Genomic DNA, 21,597 nt, shown 5'->3' with positions numbered 1-21,597 from the left:
TGATGAAAGATAAAGTAGATATAAATATTGTAACTATAATTTTTGCTTGATACCTGTTTGAGTATATGGAATTTTACTTTGTTTAAGTTAAAACCTTCCTTTTTATTTGAACAGAAAGGGGAAATAGTGTGGGAAGTCCTTCTGCTTACGTGGTGCTTTTATTGGTTAATGAATAGACAAGCTGCTTTCAGCTAGTGGCTTAGTAGAATAGGGCAAGGTGAGAGTTTCAAGCACATAGAGGATAGACAGAGTAGGCAGAGTCAGAGAGAAGTCATGTAGCTGCCTGCAGGAGACAGATACACCAGAATCTTGCCAGTAAGCCATAGCCACACGACAATACACGAATTAGTAGAAATGCATTAAGATATAAGAGTTAGCCAGAAATATGCTTAAGCTATTGGTCAAAAAGTATTGCAAATAATATAGTTTCTGAGTGATTCTTTAGTGATCTGGGCAGCTGGAAATGAACAAGCAGCCTTCACCAACAGAAACACATAGAGAGGTGAGCGAATCTTATACTACTAGGGCTATCAGGCTGCTCCCAAAAGACATCAGCTTGACAAGGACAAAGCCTGTGTCCATTTGGCTCATGATTATATTTTGGAACACAATGGCATTATTAACACTCTAGTAGGTGAATGACTAATTATGTGGAAAATACACACTATCATGAGACATCATGAGGGGGCAGACTTCAATACTGATTTACCAAATCTCATAACATTGGAACTATGAACTATCATTGAATCTTAAAGATGAACTATTAATCCAGATTGATGACACATATCAAACTCCCAGCAACTGGAAAGACAGAGGTAGTAGGGTCTGTTTAGCCCATAGAGGAAGAAAGGGGAGATAAGGGAACACAAAAAAACAAGTGCTAATAGAGAAAAGAGAGATGAGAAAAAAAGTGAATAGATGGCAGTTTAATTTACAAGGAATTAAACTTTAATTTTTAAAAAGATCAGTGAATAACTGCCACATGGATTAAATTCAGACAAAATATTACATTGTGCTTTGCAAGACTTCTCTAACCTTATGTCCATGTGTCACAAAATATTATTCTTAGACATGATAACAGAATGGGGAAGATGAACTTGAAAGGGCTGATCATATGGACTTGCCCTGAAATTATTTAACTGACTAAATAGGAATATATAATACAATAGAAGAGGTTCTTTGGTAAGAGGTAAAATTAGATTTTAGTAATAAGATACTTGAATATCTAATAGATCCATGTTTTTAAACTAAAGTTATTATTGCTAAATTAATAAAGGTTTAAAATTCAAGGCTATACAGTCCACTTGCTATCAACCTGTCTGCTCATACAATGTTTGTTCATTCCTGTAATCTCAGTACTTGGGAGGTAGAGGCAAGAGGATCAGGAATTCAAGCCCAGCCAGGGCTACATCAGACTGAAAACACACACACACACAGACAGAAAGAGAGAAGAGAGAGAGAGAGAGAGAGAGAGAGAGAGAGAGAGAGAGAGAGAGAGACAGAGAGAGACAGAGAGAGACAGAGACAGAGACAGAGACACAGAGACAAAGGTAGAGAGACAGAGACCTACCATATTCAATACTTGTGAAAAACTTCAGTGAAAAAATTCGACCTAAAATATAGATGAAGAAAGCCATCCATAACCCCCACTTTTGAGATAAATATTCATTATATAATTCACCTTTTCTCAATGTGTCATTTGAAGGCTTTCATTAGCTAGGCATGGTACTGTACTCCTGTATTCCTAGCTCTTAGACTGAGTCAGAAGAGCATATTCAGCTAGGCTGGGACACAGAAACACACACACACACACACACACACACACACACACACACACACACACCTCTGTCTCATTTAATCACAAGTACAGTGTGATATCCAGACTGCACAAGGACCTTGGTTCAAAACAAACCTTGAAGCAAAAAAAAAAATACCTAAAAGTTTTGATATCAAATTGTGAAACTCATCACCATTTCTTAACATTGGCATCACTTCAAAGAGAAGCCTCATGCCCAGCCGTGGTCACTCTGCACTCCCAATACTGAGGCCCTACAGCAGCCAGATAGATTGCTTTCTGTCTCTATAGATCTGCCCACTCTGGCCCTCATATACATAGCATCATATACCATGGTCTTTATGTCCAAAGCCCTCTCTTTGGAAATTACACTGGCCACTGTTATTGTTAAAATCTGGATCAAACACAATCCTCAGAGAGTCAAGGACCTGGGTGATGATAAGAGTCAGTTCCACAGCAAGCCTGGCTTTAAATTTTCATCAAATATGTCAAATGTGGTAGCTGATCCCACTGTTTGCAGATGCTGTGACACTGGGCCACCAAGAACTAGATTTTGGAGCTGGTGCCATACAAATCTGACTCTGTAACTGAGGAACTATTTGACCTTGGACAGGTTATTTAACTTTTCTGAGCTCCTGTCACCACTTTATTTTATCATTGTTGAGAAAAAATGAGTTAATTCAAGAAAAGAACCACTCTATGTATTTGTAATAATTATTAGCATTTAATTATGAAAGGCTAATTATTCACTGTAGTCAACACAATCAATTCTATGAATAATATCTTAGAAATACCAGGAAAAAGAAAGCTATTACATAGATAGTGTTTGGCTACTGATGACTGAATTATAAACTTTAAAACTGCACTTGCCCAAAATGAGTGAAACAGAAAGTAGTGTGCCATTGTAAAAGATGTCCTAAACAGACCGAGTACCCAGGAGGCATTTACAGAAGCAGCTGCTCACTTGGTTTAAAAAGCATTTTGCCCAAAGCCTCAAGCAATAAAATTTTAATCCTTTTTATTTTAAAAATCACTGAGGGGGCTAGAGAGATGTTTCAGTGGTTAAGAGCACTGACTGCTCTTTCAAATGTCCCAGGTTCTTGTCCCAATACCTACATAAGACAGTTTACAACCAGTTCCACGATTTCAGATGCCTCTATGGGGCACCTGCATATATATGGTGCACATAAACTTATGCAGTTTTACACATAAATAGAAATAATAAATATTTGTTTAAAGCATTCTTTAAAAATCATTGTCTTTTGGCTATCTTTGCTTTAATGCAACAACTGAGAATTCTATATAAAACATGATTTTTATCCCCCCAAGATATTTTGTGATGATTAAAGACAAATACCCTCCTGTTACAGAGAATACAGGGACTAGAGAGGGGATTATGATAAATTCTTGGAGTGAGTAATTAGCAGGGCCAACTATCCTAGGTCTCCTAACAGCACAGAGTACTTTTCATCTGGGAAAGTCTTCCAAGTAGTCTCTCAAAGCAAACTAAACCAAGTGTCTGACTGGTTCTAATCTCAGTTATAGATAAAACAAACAACAAAAACAGTTAATAGAACTCAGCTCACCAGTCTCTAGGGCTTGAGACCCCTCAAATAAAAGTACATAAAGATGGTATTTACTGAATAAAGCTTAGTTTTAAGCACAACATAACCTTCAACATCTCTTGAAATTCAAGACAATCTCAGTGGGTCTTCCACTCTCCCTGTTTCTGTCTCTCATTCTAGCACTTCTACAGACTCTCTCGTGAAACAGACAATTTAAGGCAACCAAACCTCTTCTCTCACACATCCTTTTTCCAGACCAAGAAACTATTGAAAAACCTTACAGAGTATACAAAACACCTGAGCAATATAACAGACCATTTACAAAAGGCAGGAGCCATCTTTTTCCTTATTGAACAGGTCTCAAAGCAGCATGGCTAGAAAACACCTTTTGCCCTGGCCCTCACAAGGCCTTTGGCCAGTAAAATCTAAATAGCAAGGGGAGGAGCTCCATCTCCAGTGTCACCTGATTTGCAATGCACAAGCCTCGCTGGGTGCTGAACTTTCTAGTGTACAAACAACAGTGAGAAGGAGTATGATGCTTTCTCCTCCAATCACCCAATATTACTCTGCCTTGCATTTAAATGAATCCAGTGCTGCTTTCCTGCACCAGCCAAGAAGGCTGTATGGACCCATCCAGTCTTAGAATGACATTTCTAAAGCCTGCCAGCCAACAAGGAGTCATGAACAAGTACCCTGTTTAGAATTCTTTCCTTTCGAAGATCATTGTCTTTGCTTGGAAGTCTAATTTGAAAACAAATGTCACAAAGTTCAGGCTGTGGTGTACAATATTATTAGACCCAATACACCCTTTGTTATAAAACAAACTGCAAAAATCTTTTTGCTAGCTTAAGATGAGAATTATAGGTGGTATCAATCTAAAGACAATTTCCCCTGTCTCTTTGTGTGTTCCTGTGTGTGAATGTGTGTGCAGACCAGAAGACAACCTTAGGTGTCATTTCTCAGGTACCACCTACCTTGTTTTTTGAGACAGGGTTTCCCACTGGCCTGGAGCTTGCCAAGTAGGTAAGGCAAGCCCATGGATCCATCCCTACCTCTGTGGTGCTGAGATTACAAGTGTATTCTAGCCACCTGCCTTTCTAAGACGGGGTTTGGGGACTGAACTCGCACTTGCACAACAAGCACTGAGCCATCTCTGTATCACTGCTTTAGATTAGCACGAACAGCAATGGCTTTCATGGTGACATCTTCACGTGTATCATCATATACTTTGTTCTCATCCATCCGCTGACCCCACTATCCTCCCTCTCTCTGCTGCTTTCCTTCCTTCCCATAGTCAGTCCCCCTTTCTGAAATGCCAACATACAGCCCTAACTCGAGTCTATGAAATAAAAGAGCTGTGACTTTTAATAGGGAGCTTTTCGTTCAGACTCCTCTCGCCCTATTTCCAACCTGGCTTCTTGGAAAGCATCAAGCCCAATGAGGACCACTCTCTAATCAGTATCTGAGTGCTAATAAACGCACAATGTATGAAAGATCCAACTATTCACACTTCTCATGTGAAAAGTACTTTGGAGACAAGAAAATAAAAACAGACCTTATAATGTCTTCCATGAAGCTACGAGCAGGACACAAAAGAACTGTTCAACATTCCAGCCATTCTGAGGCCATTGTGACTATCAATTTAGATTCTCCATTTGCTTACTTGGGAGAAGAGCTACCCCAACCCACATGAAAATGAACTATGATGTGATGTGAAACAGTAGAAGTTTGCTTCATTTGTACCATTTTCCTTTGACAAGTGATGGCAAACTGTTCCTGTAAAGGGCCAGACAGTAACTGTGCAGGGTCTGGAAGCAATACATCTCTGCTGCAAGCACCCAGCCTGGCAACGTAGCACGAAAACAGTGGCTCAAGCACTACCCCTGGCAATACAGTTTACTTTCGGAAAAGGCTGCTGCCTCCTGCTTTAAACAAATGAACTCTCCTCAGCCAAACAAATAATAGCCATGTCCTTTAAACTGCAAAAGAAATTATTAACCCTACCTTTCACTTTGTCAAAGATGCCACTATGCCCAGCTTCAAAACGCTGTGATATGGTTGAAAGGGAGAATTCTGGACTCAAGATTTTGCGTTTGCAATCTCAATTTTGTCACTTAGTAATAACAGTCCTACACTATTGCAAGGAGTGAAGTTCCCTGGCCATAAAACTGTCATGACACCACTTGTCCTGGTTGAAGGTGAGAAGGTTCATGAAAATGATACCACAATAAATGACGTAACATACCAGTTCCCTCCTCCAACTAGAGGCTTTCCATGAACTCTTAAGCCATTCCTCAAACTAGGTATTGAGGGAAACTCTTACAATTGTTTTCCTGGGGAGAATGAAACAATTGTCTATCCCCTCTTTACAGGGCACCACCAACAAACCAAAGTACAATTCAATACAAAGCCAATTTGTGGATTAGGCTTACTTATGGAGCATGGAGAAGGGGTTATTTTCAGTAGCAAAGTGATCCCAAAGCTGCTGCTCAACCCAAAAGTCTCACCCTGGCATGGCGACAACTTTTCCACAGCTGCACGGATGAAGTAGCCCCTTTAGTTAACCTTTGGGCTGCTACATGCTCCGCCTCCCGACCACGAAGCCATTTGTAATTAGAACAGAATAGTGTACAGAAAACACTTAGAAGGGAATGGCTGAGATCAGGTGAGGGTCCAATGACCCTTCTCCATCCTTCATTGGGGGAATGTCAATAATCAATGACCCCAATCTTCAGTAGTCACTGCTGCTTGGATGAAGACAGTGGCTCATATAATAATCTAATCTCAGCAAGTGGTTCATTGTCCAAATAGACATATTAACTCATATGTGTTAGATCAATTTATCTTGGTTACTTCAAATCTCAGTATTAAAAGTTATCTAGTTTGATGAGAGTTTTAGAAATTGTAAAGAGACAAGTCATTTTTCACTTTGAAATTCACTTTTATCTTCTATAGAAATTTAGCTCAAAGATGCATCCACTTTTATAGCTTTAAATGTTGCAAAGGTCTTTTGTTGAAACCAATTCAGCAGCTGAAAAGGCAGTCTGAATCATATTATTTTTTCCAGCAGCCAGTGACGGGCTTTGGATAGATCATGACAGATAGCACATCTTCAGGATCGCTGACTGGCTTTAGTGGAATGAGCTGTTGTCCATGGAACAGGCTAACTTTATATATCACAAGCTAAAACTGGTATGGCAAATAAACTATTTAAAAATCAACAACTATCAGGTTTCTTTTTTGAAATGGAAAAAAGGCAACATAGTGATAGGGCAGACATTTAGGTAGACTGTTAGAATCACCAATGGATCTTGTAACAGTCAAACACTTGACGATGAAAGTTTTAAAATAGGAACGAGATCCAGTTCCCATCCACCTGCCAATTCCAACACTCATGAAGCAAGCTAATCTGCTCCACAACAAAACAAAATGTTTTGTTGAATTATTTTTTGCAGTGAGAACTATTCTCTAAAAGCACATATTAAATTTGTAAGTAAAAGATATTTTAAAGCAAAAAGTTCAAATGTCAATTGCTAAGGAGTAAAAACAAGAATTATAACTATTACAGTAATGGAGAACGCCACTTTTCAACATTTCATTACATTCTGCGAACCTTCTCAACTGCAGACTAAGGGACCCCCAGAGAAAAGCCCAGAGGCTGGGCAGTAATGGTAGAATCTTCCAAACAGAATCAGTGGTGTGTGTGTGGGCGGTGGGGGGCAGAAAAGTGCTTTAAGAGGGTAAGTGCAATTTGTCGAAATAAGTGAGAGGAAGGGGCTTTGGGTGGAATGGGCCACTGAAACCAGTTACTCCAGGTGCTTTCACTTAAAGGCAGACGCTAGGTTTTCCCATGCGCCTCTCACACACGTGCACACTTCACTTTATATACTGCATGTGTTTCTAATATTTCAAATTTCACATGGTACTGGACCGGCAAATGACCTTTTGGGTCTCCTGTTACATTTCTAGAGCTTCCTAAAGGCAAGGACTATGTCTTCTGTTGCTGGCGCACTTTGGGCACACAGCACCCAGTAAAGAACATTGCCCTAAAAAATTTCCGTGACTTTGGAGAAGCTGGACTTGAGCCACTTGAAGGTACTCCCCAGGATGGATCTGTTTCTAATTGCTACGTATAGCTTTATCATACTGTAAATACGCATATATTGGCAAATGCTATGTTGGTTTTAATGTAATTCAGAACTTTTGTGGAAATGGAGTCCACAATCTTCTGCTCTTTGCTTTTCTCGCACAGGTTGCTATGAGCATCAGAAATACAGATGCATATCCCAGTACACTGCTCATTTCTGATGCTGAATAGTATAGCAGGATTGTCTCCACAGACCTTGGATTGATTTCCATGTTTCACTACTACGAATAGTGCTGTTCTAAGCATTCTTAGGACTGTCTTCTATACTTGCTATACATGTGTAAGAACTACAATGGCATTTTGGAGCCAGGTTTTTCTATACGTTTTTTGGTCTAGCAGCAAATTAGTTTAAAAATCAAATTATATTGAGAGGTTAGGTAACAGGTAATAATGTAGGCAAACCCACAACTTTAATCCTAAACTTGGGCTTGTCAACACTAGCCCAAGTATGTGAACAATTTATTCCTTTTCTAGGGCTGCTATAACAGAGAACCACAAAATGGATGGCTTAGGATAACAGCTAGGAAATCTCTCCCAGTTCTGAGGGTGTCAGCTAAGAATGAGCCCTCTGAAACATCTGCTAGCACCCAGTGGTGACTACAGTCCTTCCCATTCATTGGCTTGTGGAAGCATCGTTTCAATTATAGTCTTCTACCTGTGTATCTCTGCTCTGTTATAGTGTTCTATAATGGCACCCTTCTTGCTAGATGAAGGAGCTTCCCTTCTAATATACAATCATCAATAACTGCATCTCTAATGGCACTATTTACATGTAAGGTCACATTCTGAAGTACTAGGGGTTGAGACTTCTTTGGGGACAGCATACCACACAGGCAGAACATCACCCATGCAAATAAGCAGTTTACAAAATGTTCATGTCAGCATATGGTTACATTCACAATAGTTTAGTTCTTCCTACTATAAGCGTTCCATGAACGGTTATTAAATGAATAAAACTGAAATATTGATATGGGTACTTAGAATAATAAAGTGGTATTGGGATGATTATTTCTGAGACCTTTTTTATTTAGCATATGTAATTACTTAATGTTGTTTCCAAAGAGTTGAAAACGAGTCAATAAATATATACCAGACAGCTATTCTGCACCACAATAGGAGATTCAAAAATAATTTGTGAGGCTGGAGAGATAGCTATCTGGTGTGTGTGTGTGTGTGTGTGTGTGTGTGTGTGTGTGTGTGTGTGCGCGCGCGCGCATATGTATGTATGCCTATGTGTGTGTGTGCGCATGCGCATGCATATTACTCTCTGTTCAGAACCTGGGTTTGATACTGGGCACCCACATAGTGACTCAAAATCATCTATAACTCCAGTTTCAGGGTATCTGAGATCCTCTTCTGGCCTCTGTGGGAACCAGGCAAAAACATCCATACAAATGAAATATCCCTAAAACAACAACAATAAAAATCGTGAGATAGCCTTGGGGAGCCTAGGCAGTTTGGATGCTCACCTTACTAGACCTGAATGGAGGTGGGTGGTCCTTGGACTTCCCACAGGTCAGGGAACCCTGATTTCTCTTCGAGCTGGTGTGGGATGGGGACTTGATCGGGGGAGGGGGAGGGAAATGGGAGGCGGTGGCAGGGAGGAGGCAGAAATCTTTAATTAATAAATTAATTAATTAATTAAAAAAATCGTGAGATAGGTCTTTAAGAAGTTAACTGGGAGACAATGGCCAAATACAAGTTGGATGGCAGCAAAGATAATGAGTAAATATATGAGAAAATGAAAATCATTTGGGAATAAAAACAATAACAAAGGTGATACAGTATGACTGAAGCGATCCATCTGCTTGTGGATAATGATCATACTTTCCATTTACTGACTGCCACCTTATCAGTCATTGTTCTAAGCACATTTTAAGTCAGTTAATTTCCACAAACAACCTTATTTGGCAAGTAATACTAGTAACTTCATATGACAACTGACAAATATAAAGATTGTAGAGGTCAAACTGGTGCAGCTTAGCCCTCTTAGTCACTAGCCATTATGCAGTAGATGATCAAATGAAAATAAGGATAGAATGCTCTCTGCTTGAATCGGTAATAACTGAGTATTAGAAGGGGATTCCACCCACTAAAAAAATGTAAAAGTCTGACAGAAGCCTGGCCTACATTTTAAAGGGAGTAAACAAACGGAGATTTTCCACCAAATCTATGTCCCTTGAAATTGCCTTTAGAGAGACTGAGGCAGAAGGATAGTTGTGATTTCCAGGCCAGCCTTACCTACCTAGCAAGTTCTAAGCCAGCTAGGGCTATATGCTGATACCCTGGCTCAAAACAAAAGTGCTTTCAGAGATTAAAGCTACACAAGATGCCATATTATAAAATTTAGCTGGCTGGTTGGTGGTGGTGCACGCCTTTAATCCCAGCACTCTGGAGGCAGAGGCAGGTGGATCTCTGTGAGTTCTAGGCCAGCCTGGTCTACAAGAGCTAGTTCTAGGACATACTTCAAAGCTACAGAGAAACCCTATCTCAAAAATACAAAAAACAAAACAAAACAAAACTTAGCTGCCCAGTCTACAAAAATACTTATGCCTCACAGTGACTATTACAGCCTAGAGACAAATGCTGAATTCTCAGTCAGGATAGACACCATTGATGATATTTGCTAAATGCATCTTAGTCTCCGAAGTTAATTCTAAGGTATAGTTCACAACAGGCAGAAAAAGAGTGAATTGGTGCTTCCTGACCCTTATGTACAGGAGCACAGGGAATGCAGCTTGGCATCTCTTAGCTCTTGAAAATGCTGGGCTTGATCCATCTTAAATAGTCCTAATTTATAAGAGTAAGTTGACCTTGGAGATTAGCAAAAAGCAGAAGTAGGAACAGTTGCTCGCCCAAGAGGCATGTTGCCACGCTAAAAGAGTGTCCAAGCAATCCCCAAAAACTGACTTAATTAAGATCTTTGAAAACTTACAAACATAAAGGCTTGTGGCCCAGAGAGAATGGACAACAGTCTTTTCCTACTTGGGCAGTTACATATTATTCCAGGCATAAATGTAAGCCATCATTCATTCCTGGCATAGAACCAAGTAAAAGGGCTAAACATTACTAGACCTTGACATGGTTGAAAGAGAAGTTCTCATGGATGTGAAAGAAATAAATCAAGAAAAAGCAACAAATACAAAAAAGGACGATGATGAAGAGGAACCCAAACCACTGTTAACAGAATAGTAATGACAGAATAAAGAAATTTGTGCTGTGGGATAATGTTCTTCTACCCTGTAAAGATTTGTCACTCGTATTGGTTTAATAAAACACTGATTGGTCAGTAGCCAGGCAGGAAATATAGGCAGGGTGACCAGATTGGGAGAATTACGGAAAGAGGAGAAGCTCAGTCTACAGTCTCCAGCCAGATGCAGAGGAAGCAAGATGAAAACGCCTTACTGAGAAAAGGTACCAAGCCCTGTGGTTAAACAAAAACAAAAACAAAAATTATGGGTTAATAAGTCATAAGAGCTAGTTAGTAATAAGCCTGAGCAATAGGACAAAAAGTTTATAATTAATATAAGCCTCTGTGTGTTTATGTCGGACTAAACAGCTGCAAGACTGGGTGGGACAGAAACATCGATCTACAAATTTCAGTTCAAAAATAAAGATACCTATTGACTCTGACAACTTCCAAGTCTTTTGAACAGGCAATATGGCTGCTTTTCAGATGGATAAAAAGAATTCCCAGGTTCCAGATATAAATTCTGATATTAACACTAAGAATAAAAGTTGGGATGTGATGATTGGGGAATGGTCATGGGTACTGTAATAGAGTCAATTAGGCTATCCCTTTTATCCCTTCTTGAAGACCATATCTGCAACATAGCATCTGCAAATAATTCAACAACAAATCATGATTTGAAAAAGTGTCCAGCAAAGAAGGAATGCTATCTCTGGAAACCTACAGCTGATACAGAAACAGTGAAAAATAGAAAACTTTGCAACAATGTGAATAAGGCAAGAACACATGCAGTTAGAAGTTCTAGAAATTCTAACAAGTTCAATAAGACAATAAAATGTAGTAATATGGGCAGCGGGGCTGCGTTCCCAGCACCCCAGCCGCCTGCTCAGCTAGCTTATGCCCGAAATAACAACACACAAACTGTATTCATTTAATCACTTCTTGGCCCATTTCTATCTAGCCTTTTCTAGGCTAATTCTCACATATTAATTTAGCCCATTTCTAATCATCTGTGTTGCGCCCCTAGGTGCGCTTACCGGGAAGATTCTAGCCTATGTCCATCCTGGGTCGGAGCTTCATAGCGTGCGTCTGCCCAGGAGCCAGGAGCATGGCGTCTCTCTCAGGTGTCTGCTCCTAAGAGGACAGCTGTCGAGTCTGACCTCACTTCCTCTTCCTCCCAGCATTTTGTTCTGTTTACTCCACCCACCTATCTTCTAACCAATAAAATGGGCCAAGGCAGTTCCTTTATTAGCCAATGACCTTCCTCCATCAATAAAAATGGTGTATATATAACATAAAATGAAGAAATAAAACTCTATTTGTACGATAGCCATAATGGAGCACATCTTTAATCCTATCACTCGGGAATCAGAGGCAGGTGGATCTCTATGAGTACAAGGGTAACCTGATCTACAAAGTGAGTTCCAGGCCAGCCAGGGATACCTGTCTCAAAAAAATAAAAGTAAAAAACAAAAACACACATAAAAAAATCAAAACCTGTATTTGTAGGAAATCCAATAATGTCTTGCCAAAATACAGTTTTTTTTTTTTTGTGGTTTTTCGAGACAGGGTTTCTCTGTGGCTTTGGAGCCTGTCCTGGAACTAGCTCTCTAGACCAGGCTGGTCTCGAACTCACAGAGATCCGCCCACCTCTGCCTCCCGAGTGCTGGGATTAAAGGCGTGCGCCACCATCGCCCGGCCAAAATACAGTTTTTACAAAGCAGATGATAACATTAGCCACACAAAGTTGAAATGACTGGTCATAGTTCAGCCCCAAACTGAACAACCCAAATGGTTATCAATTAGTAAACTATGGAATACTACTCAGTAATAAAAGGCAGGAGTTACTGGCATGCACAACATAAACATGACTATAAACAACAGAACAAAGCAGCCAATCACCAAGACCAGACTAACCCAGCATCCAAATGTCAAAGAGCTACTAGAATTTACCTATATTCTATGGTTGTGTAGTTACGAGTCAATATTGAAAACTGCTGGCAAACATTTCAGATTTTAAAAATCTACTTTTGGAAAACTCACAGATGAGCAAATGAATTACAATGGAAATTACAATATGCTAGAATGTGATCCTAATGAAACAACTATGCTTTGAAACACCCAAACAATGGAATAAATAAAAAAAGATCATAACGAAAAGAGTGATTTCTGGACTAGATTTTAAGATGAAAAAGCAAAGCCTGAATAGCGTGTGAAAGAAACAGGGGGATGCAAATAAATCAGTTTGTGGTTGCTCAAGATTTCAAAAGAAAAGAACTCAGAGGCTAACTATCTGTAGTAGAAGTAGTAGATACATGCCCGTCCTGAGAAAGGGATGAAATCAGTTTTCTGAATAGATGTTGCTATGAATATGATCTTAAAATAACTTAAAATTTCAGCCATTTAAATATTAGTCAAAAAATAACTTGAAAAAAAGAGTAAGTATAATCATACCATCAGGTTGGTCCCCAACAAACAAACCTGGTAAAATTAACCAAAAAAAAAAAAAAAGGCAAAGCTGTATGTGGTGCCATACACCTGTTTTCCCAGGACTTGGGATGTGGAGGCAGGATATTCAGAGTAGTGAGCTTGATGCCTCCCTAATCTAATGAGATGATAATATAAGGGGGAGGGGCAGATGGGTAAACAGTCAGATAGAGACAATTGAAAATCTCCCAGGCCCAGATGGCTCTACCTCAAGTTCTATTAATATTCAAGAAAGTGAATAAGCTCCAACCTTTCACAGACTTCAAGCAAAGAGAAAGGGAACATCCCAACTCACTTTATAAGGCTAGCATTGTCAATCACAGTATTAAACTACACGAAAACTGAAGCCAAAACTCAGTGACAAATATAGACACTAAAATACTAGCAATCCAATGCAGTAGGCAAGACCATGTGCACAATGGTTCTGTGTCAACAGCACGAATCAGCTAATGCTGGAGTTCAACCAGAAAATCTCTTAACGTAGCCCACCACATCAACAAATTCAAAGAAAGCTGTGTGTGTGTCTTTACCCTCTAAGCACAAAGGGGGTTGGTTAAAATTCAACTTCTGTTTAGAACTTCCAAAATGTGTGTTAGCTGTACATCTGCACAAAACCAAAGGTAAACTCAATGTTTTATGATGAAACACTGAAAGCAACACAACTTCTCAAACATGGATCCTGGGCTCTGGCCCAGACCTGCTGAATCAGAAGCTCCAGGCACAGAGCCAGGGAACTTTTGTTACTGTAAAAACCCCTCAGGTGATTTTGGTGCTGCTGGCTAATCACAAGTATAACCCACACAGCAGCAGCCTGGGCATCGCCCAGGAGTTGGCTGCAACCAAGAAGACTATGCTATACTCTTGCCTCATGCGAAACCCACTGAGGCAGAGCCTGTGCTGGCCCTTGAAGCCTGGCTAGCTCAGTCAGTAGAGCATGAGACTCTTAATCTCAGGGTGGTAGGTTCAAGCCCCACGAAGGGTGCCAGAATGAAGGCATAATTAAGGAGGTCCACAAGAGCCCTGAATAAAGGAAAACAAGTATTTATTTATTTATTTGGGAAAAAACTCACAATAAGGATAGAGAGCCATGGTCCTCTTTTGATGTTGGAAGCTGCGACTCTGACCACCACCCAAAAGAGAAAGGGAGCAGGCTTTTTGTCTGCACTTAAGAGTACCTCAGACCATGCCCTAATGGGCCAATGCCCAAAAGACTATCGGCCAAATGAATTCCCACTACAGCGTAGTTGGAGAAGTGATCCTAAAGCAGGTGCTCTCAGTGGAGCTACATAATCCTGCAGCCACAAGATGACTTTTCAAAAATGTCCATGCTAGTCTCACCCCAGATCCCAATGCTACCACCTGAAAGCTAGCCGTAGACCTGACCTTTCTGAAAGAAACTTGGCACTTATATTAATAATTTCACCCTCAAAGCAGACATTATGTAAAAGCAATGGGCTAAAGGCTTGGCAAAGATTAAGGCTAACATTAATGTAAGTTATTACCGAGGCAGCTGGTTGGGCACTAAAAGCTAACCTGATGAAATCATCAGCAAATCAAAGCCAAAAGGTTCCTCTCAATGCCCTACTGTCCCACAGTGTTGCAACTGGCACAAGCTCCTCTTCAGCATGCACCACATGGCTAGTCAAAATGGAGATGTCTTATAAGCAAAATACACAAGTCATTTCCAAGTCTAATACAAAAAAGGGTGATGTTTCACTAATTATTAAATGATCCTATTTTACATATACTTATATTTTACATATAATTGGTTATACAATATTTGTTAAAACTTACTTTGCCTGTTTTTTTTTTTTTCAATCTAGAACTCTGTATTGGTTACTGTTTTTCCAAAGACTTGGGAAGCCAGGGTATGACCAGGTATTCTATCAAGCATCTCAAACTTTCATTTACATAATAGGCACTCAGGGTACACCTGAAAATGCAGATTCTGCAGGGGTTAGCTGACCTGAGATTCTGCATAGGTTACAAGCTCTCTGGGTAGCTACTGAAGGTTAAGGGCATCCAGACAATCCTTGTCAACTAAGGGAATTTCTGGAGAAATGATTCAAATTGACAATAGGAAGAATGAAAATGTCCTGCAGGGTTAGACTCTGCCTCCACTTTACACCTGAGCTTAACTGAAAGCCTGAAAGGCCACCAGACTTTACAGCAAGGGGTTCAGAGGTGGAGGACATTTCCAACAAGCCTCTTTGAGGGAGGGTGGGACACATGCTTTCTCACATCCTCAACCACTGTTCCACACAAGGAACACCTCAGAACCAGGAAACTCTAAAATTATATGGTTGCTGCTAATGACACAGATAAGTGTGAAGGGCCTACTCTCCTGAGATCTTCCTGCAGGTTGTTATCCTTGAACAGCACTAACTAGGAGGTACACTGTGAGTCATAGCCAGGGGTCACTGGCAAATACCCACAGTTCTTAGTTGTCTAAAACAGCTGGGGTCATTTCTTGGCAATACTGAAATCAAGTGAAGTCCCTTTTCTTTTAAATCCCCACCTAAGCAATCTCAGGGCCATAAAGAAATGTAAAGGTCAACAAAGGGAATTTAAAGCACCACCACCCACTGCTAGGAATGTTGTTATAGCTCACCTCTGTCCCAGTCACTCCCACAAAGAGGAAAGGATGACACCGATGGAGCAGTGTATTCCTTTACAAGGCTCAGGAAACAAAGTGCTTCCTTCTCACCAAAAGTTCAAGGATATGACATCAGAACGTAATCATTATCACATGCTAAAGAAAGGGCACCTCCGAACGCTGTCAAAGTCTGTACAATGGGATTAGAGTTGAACATCTTACAAACAAGTTAATTTTATTTTTACTTTTAATTATTATCCTTCAACTTCCCTTAGCCCTTCCCTAACCCACACATATTTGCAAACAAAGCAAAAATGAGCCTAAACTCATGACAGAGTCCAAATATCAAGAAGCTGAGAAGAAAGGGGTGGCAAAGCAATGCATGAGATCCCTCCCAATGCTACATTCAGACTTTTCTCATTTACCCTCTATCAGAACCCAAGCAGAAGGCACAGGCTCCACCTCTTAACCTAGTTAAGGAACATGAACGGTAGGCATACAGAAGAATGATTCAAATCAACATGCTCCAACAAATCTAAGTTGCTACTCCTCTGATTCAAGTCAACAATATTTATAAAATACCTACTATGAGCTCTGGGTCAGGCTAAGTTTCAGAGACATTTTATAAAGCATCTTGAACCTCAGTACTCCTTCTTAGATAAAAAAATAACAATACAAAACAAAACAACAAAGAAAAACATTGCAACATGCAGGAGTTACCTGTGAGGTTCAGCCATGAAAGCACAACACTAAACTATTAGAAGCATAAAATGGAGCAAAGTTCCTTGTGAAGTCATCTTGAGCTACTGAGAAAGAAAGCCAAGTGCCTTGCAAAGAGAACTCCAACTCTATCATTCATAAATAGGGCCTGTCATTTAAAGACAGGGTGGGTGAAAATGATACAGGGAACAATCCCATCTTTGGATCTCTTCACAAGATCAGGATGACTTTCCATCCTCACACGGAATCATGGCCATCCACTCTAGTCTGACTGAACCACTGAGGCCTGGACGTGACTGGGAAAAGGGAAGCCTTCCATGCCTTTACACTTGGATTAGAAGTGAGTAAAACTCCACGACACAGGAGTCACCTTGGTATTGCTATTTAAGTATTGGCTACACAGTGATACTGTTTTAGGAATGAATGGAGTGGAAACTCAAAAGGGATACTGATGTTCCAGGTCCATTAGGGCATCAGAATAAAATACTGCATGTATCAAGGCAAACAAAAGAGGGAGTTGAGGCAGAGGGCACATCCGTAGCTCCAGTGCAGAGGACAACCAAGAACAACAGGAAGGCAGACAGCCTGCTTAATACCAGTTCTCCAAACATCAATGGCTTATGTAACACTCTAGTGCAATCATGACAATGCTGCAAGGTTTACAAAGGCTTCTAGTGCACATTTGGGTTCCGTTAGGTCTCTGGAGGTTTGGCAGGGCAGGTTTTATTACCTCCATCTTCCAAACAGAAGAGCTATCAGTAACGAGGTTAAAATAACTTGTCTAGAGTCACACAGTTAAGAAAAACTGGGACCTCAACCTCTGTCTAGAATCCAGATGCAAGGAGTTCTCCAATACCTCACATGGGCCACAGGCTCATTTACCATTCCTTGGTCCTCTGGCAGAATTAGCACAAAATCACTGTGCACAATGCCAATTCTCTACAGAGATGCTTCCATACTCTTAAAAGGAATGAGACTTCTGTGGTATTCTGTGGGGAAAAGATACTGAAAGCTATGCCAAAGAAAGACCATCTTCTAAGTACAAGGCCCTGTAATTGGAAGGCCCTTCCTGCTCTGTTACTGTTTGTGGTAAAAAGCAGAATATGATTCCAAGTAGACCTTCACTCCACCTGGCAAAAAGAATTTAGTGCCTCAAGACTTTCAGACACGGGTACCACTGCCATCTGTAATTAAAGCTCACACCAACAATGGAAAGCAAAGTTTGTCTAGAAAATCCACCTTACTGGATCTCCAATGGCTTATTAGAAGTACTCAAAACTAGGTGTGGTGGCACGTAGATGGAACTCAAAGAGGCTGAGGCAGGAAGATTGTTCTGACTTTCAGGCCAGACTGGGCTATAAAGTGAGAGCCCTTTCAAAACAACCAAACAGAACATGACAGGAAGCGGTTCGAAGCCAGTCAACATTGGTTAACTTTCCTTGAATGCTTACTATGTGCAAGACTGAAGCACTAAATGTAGAGGAATCATTCAGCCCTCCCACCAACCCTTCAAGAAACTATTATTATTGTTTTGTTTTCTTATATACAGAAACAGACAAAGAAGTAAGAAGACTGCCCTCATTGAATACGTCTTCGAGACTGCTGAATCCTGAGTCCATACCTTCTAGGCAAATGGCAGTCCCTGTCCCTCTAATACCTGCCAAAAAGGAAGAAATGAACTAAAAGCCAGAAAATAAGGAAATTGAAACTTATAAGAGGTCATAAACAGAATGAGAGACTAAAGAATAATGAATGACACTCATTATGTTATTGTAAAGTTGGATAATCTTTAGAAATAACTAGAAACCCCAGCCTTTGGAATCAGCTGAGCACTGGTTAAAAATGTCACCTAGGAAGTTTTTAAAAGTCTCTTCTTTTCTCTTCATTTTTGGGCCCTCAATAAAAGCCAGGACTATGTGTTTTTAATAGTTTCTAAAGCAACTACATTTTATTAATCCTATTCTCTTTTTGAATCAATATTATTACAGTACTTTTTGTAACATTGGTCATTTTTAGAAATCATAAAGACTGTCTTGGAAACACTGAACATACAGAATGGAAACGTCTGCAGTGAGCACACAGAGTAGGAAAAGTGGTGGGACTGAAGTGCTGTGACTTCTTCTTTGCCATTTTATTAAGGAGTGCTCTTGCTCCTCAGGTCTCGAGTGCTTTTTGACTCTGAACTATTTCAAAGTGAGCTAGCATCTCTAGAAGCCAGGCAACATAGAGAGATGATCATTTCAGATAACAGGTTCACAGTACGAGCCTGTATACAAGAATAGAAACCTTCGTGCAAGGTAGGCTGAAAGTCCAGCAGACAGTGGCTAGAAATAAGCATGCAATCCTGACTTCACTGGAGACTTCTGCACTTAACAGCGATCTATCTAACTAGGGAGACAGAAATTTACTTGAAAAGCATCACTCTAAGAGTCTGAAATTACTATTTGCACTTAAGGGGAAAATACAATAAGAAATGAGCTGTGATGAACTTATTTAAGAGGCACTCATTGGAGAAATGATGACTCCATAGGAAGAATCTCTTGGACTCAGACATATTTCATTTTCAATGTGTTTGTTTCAGTGCAGTAACAACTATGAAAAATTAGGAATTCCAAGTGATGACAAAGGCACTCTCCATCATGCCAGCCTGTTTTAAGGCCACTGGACACTTTCAAAGTTTATTTTTTACAAATCCCCTCTGCTAATAAACACATCGCTGCTTTTTTCTTTGTCTGACACTCCCTATATCAACTCAATAAGTCCTTAACTGTGTTTCCCTGTTGTCTTCCTGGTGCTTAGGCCAGACACTGCATCTACACCATAGGCAAAGTTTAATGAATGAATAGAACCTCCAACAACTTGAGAAATAGAAGACTTTTAAGGAGACCAATCATATAACAAGAGGACTAGAATCTATAATCCCACATAATTGTTCATAATTGTTTGAACACAAGCCTGCTGCACTGCTACAGAAAGGGTCACCAGTTTTAATCTCCAATGCATGGGATCTCCTAAAAGCTAGATCTGATCCTGTAAAAATGCCTTAAGTCTTTTGGAGTCAACTTTGACAATCTTTCCCAATATATGTGATCTAGGAAAGGTTGGCTAGTAAACTGATTTTAAAGGAAATTCCTTTAATTCCGAAAGGGTTGACCTGTAGTAAAACTTCAGTCTTGGTACTCTAAGGTGGATACTTCACAGTGAACAGAACTGAGCTACGGTAGGAGGAACCCAGACTAGACAGACTCCAAGAAACCCCCAGACTTGGCTTGTCACATCAGCTTTGCCACTGGGTTGCCTAGAGCCATTGTTACATTAACCTCTTCTGGGCCTCAGTTCCCTCATTCAGGAAACAACTAACTACCTGAAGGGCAGTTCTAAAAATGCTCGGATTCCACTCTTGAGAAGATCTGGTTCAGAAACCAAGTACAAGCCATTTGTTTCATACCTCAAACACGTCCATCAAGCCCGTAATGCAGTTTTCGTGCGAGATTCGCTTTATTTTTGCTTAGGCAAATACTAAAATTACTTTTCACTTTCTGAGCACAACAGACAGTTAAAGGAGGCAACCGGGCCAAAAGCGCTTGCTAGTGACTGTTTACACTTTCGACTGCATATTGGGGGGAACTAACCGTTCCTTCTCAGATCTTCTCTCAACTGTTGCAAAAGCAGATACCCCCCCCCCCCCCCCCCCCCGTGTACGACACAAAAAACACTGGCCTAGGACGATAAAGAAGGGCTTGTGGCCAGTGCCAGGGTGCCACCACTTGGCGGGTCCAGGGGGAATAGGGCGGGTGTCCGCCCGGTGCTCAGGGCCAGGGCAAGGAGCGGTCGCCAGGAAGGCAGGGCGGCTGTCCCGAGGGCTCGCCTCCCTGGAACAGGGAAGCGAAGTACCAGCAGTGGTTTTGACGACCCTCAACCCTCCCCGATTTCGTCCCAACCTTCGACCGCCGCCACCTGGGTACCTTGGGCAAGAAGAACAGAAAAGCCAGGGGAAGACACCTGCCGGCGGCTCCAGGGCCTCAGCCCTACCTCGCCGGGAAAGGCAAGGCTCTCCAGAGAACCCCACCCCCACCCCCGCGGGGGCAGCCAGGGCCCTCGCGACTCGTCCGCCCAGGTAGTCCCTCTTCCTACTATAGACCCTCCCATCTTGGGTCCCCACAGCGCCCAGCCCCTCGCTAGGCCAGTCGAGAATGTGCACCCACCTCAGGCTCAAGGAGCCACCAGAGTTGCCAGGTTGCTCGGCTTTGGAGCCCCGCTCCGCCCCTTCCACGCTCGCCCCGCCCCCTCCACGCTCGTCCCGCCCCCAAACCCTCCCGGGTCCCCAAGCTGCTGTTGCCTTTCCTCCTTCCATCTCTGATTGGCTGGGGCTGGACATGTGATATGGGGGTGGGAGGAAGGTGCTGGGTGACTGAGGTAGCCTCTTCTAGCTTTTCACCGGTGAGACTGCTGGGAAACCCTGTTTGACGGGTCCGGAGCATAGAGGCATCTGGGAATTGTAGTTGGTAATTGGTGCTGGGAATGGGCAGGGCCAAGATGTCAGAATCCACCCCTGTAGAGTCAGTGCCAGGCTGAAACCACTGGGAGGGTTAGCCCCAGTACTTTGGTGCTGGTTCTCACTACATCTGTGCAAAAAAGGGGAGGGGGAATCTAGAGGGAAAACTGTTCTAGATTAAATTGTAGCAACTATCACAAAGATGAACTATTATTATTGAGTGCATGAATTTGAAACAGATTCTGGTACAGTATCTGGAACTCATAAGCCCACATAAGCTAGGGGTGTATCTCATGCTGTGCCAGCACCTTCCCAGGAGCAGAGTACTGAACCAGTAAAAGGAAACAGGTCAAAATTAGTTCTGCTTTCTTAGGATTTGGTCAGATGACCACTGAAACAGTAAACAGAAAGTGAAAGCTGGGAGGGGTGCAAAAATAAGAAGATAGCTCAGTGCTTAATCAAATAAACACCCTTAATCTGACTCATAGAAGAATGGATGTGATGTCTCTTGGTTTTGCGTTGCACATTGATTTTACACGAGAAATTTAGGTAAACAGGGATTATTTCACCATGATCTTTTTTCTTCTTCTATTGGTTCATTC

At 41.2% G+C, this 21,597-nt stretch overlaps 1 protein-coding gene across 2 annotated transcripts in view; it reads right to left on the bottom strand.

Annotated features, from left to right (window-relative positions):
• Nucleotides 1–20,758, bottom strand: part of Mtm1 (myotubularin 1) — a 131,788-nt gene extending 111,030 nt beyond the window's left edge. Inside the window, exon 1 of one of the 2 annotated variants that reach the window (XM_041640982.1) lies at nt 20,706–20,758. The gene's annotated coding sequence lies outside the window, so the exon portion shown is untranslated. Of the gene's footprint in view, nt 1–20,465; nt 20,576–20,705 lie in introns of those variants that run through there. The other variant, XM_041640984.1, reaches the window with a different exon arrangement.
• Between the last annotated feature and the right edge of the window lie 839 nt (nt 20,759–21,597).

Source organism: Microtus oregoni, unplaced genomic scaffold (genome assembly GCF_018167655.1).
Source record: "Microtus oregoni isolate MIOR12 unplaced genomic scaffold, Mior012 000067F_000, whole genome shotgun sequence".
NCBI lineage: Eukaryota > Metazoa > Chordata > Mammalia > Rodentia > Cricetidae > Microtus > Microtus oregoni.
Note: the sequence above shows the minus strand (reverse complement) of the source record. Positions and strands in the feature narration are given on the sequence as shown.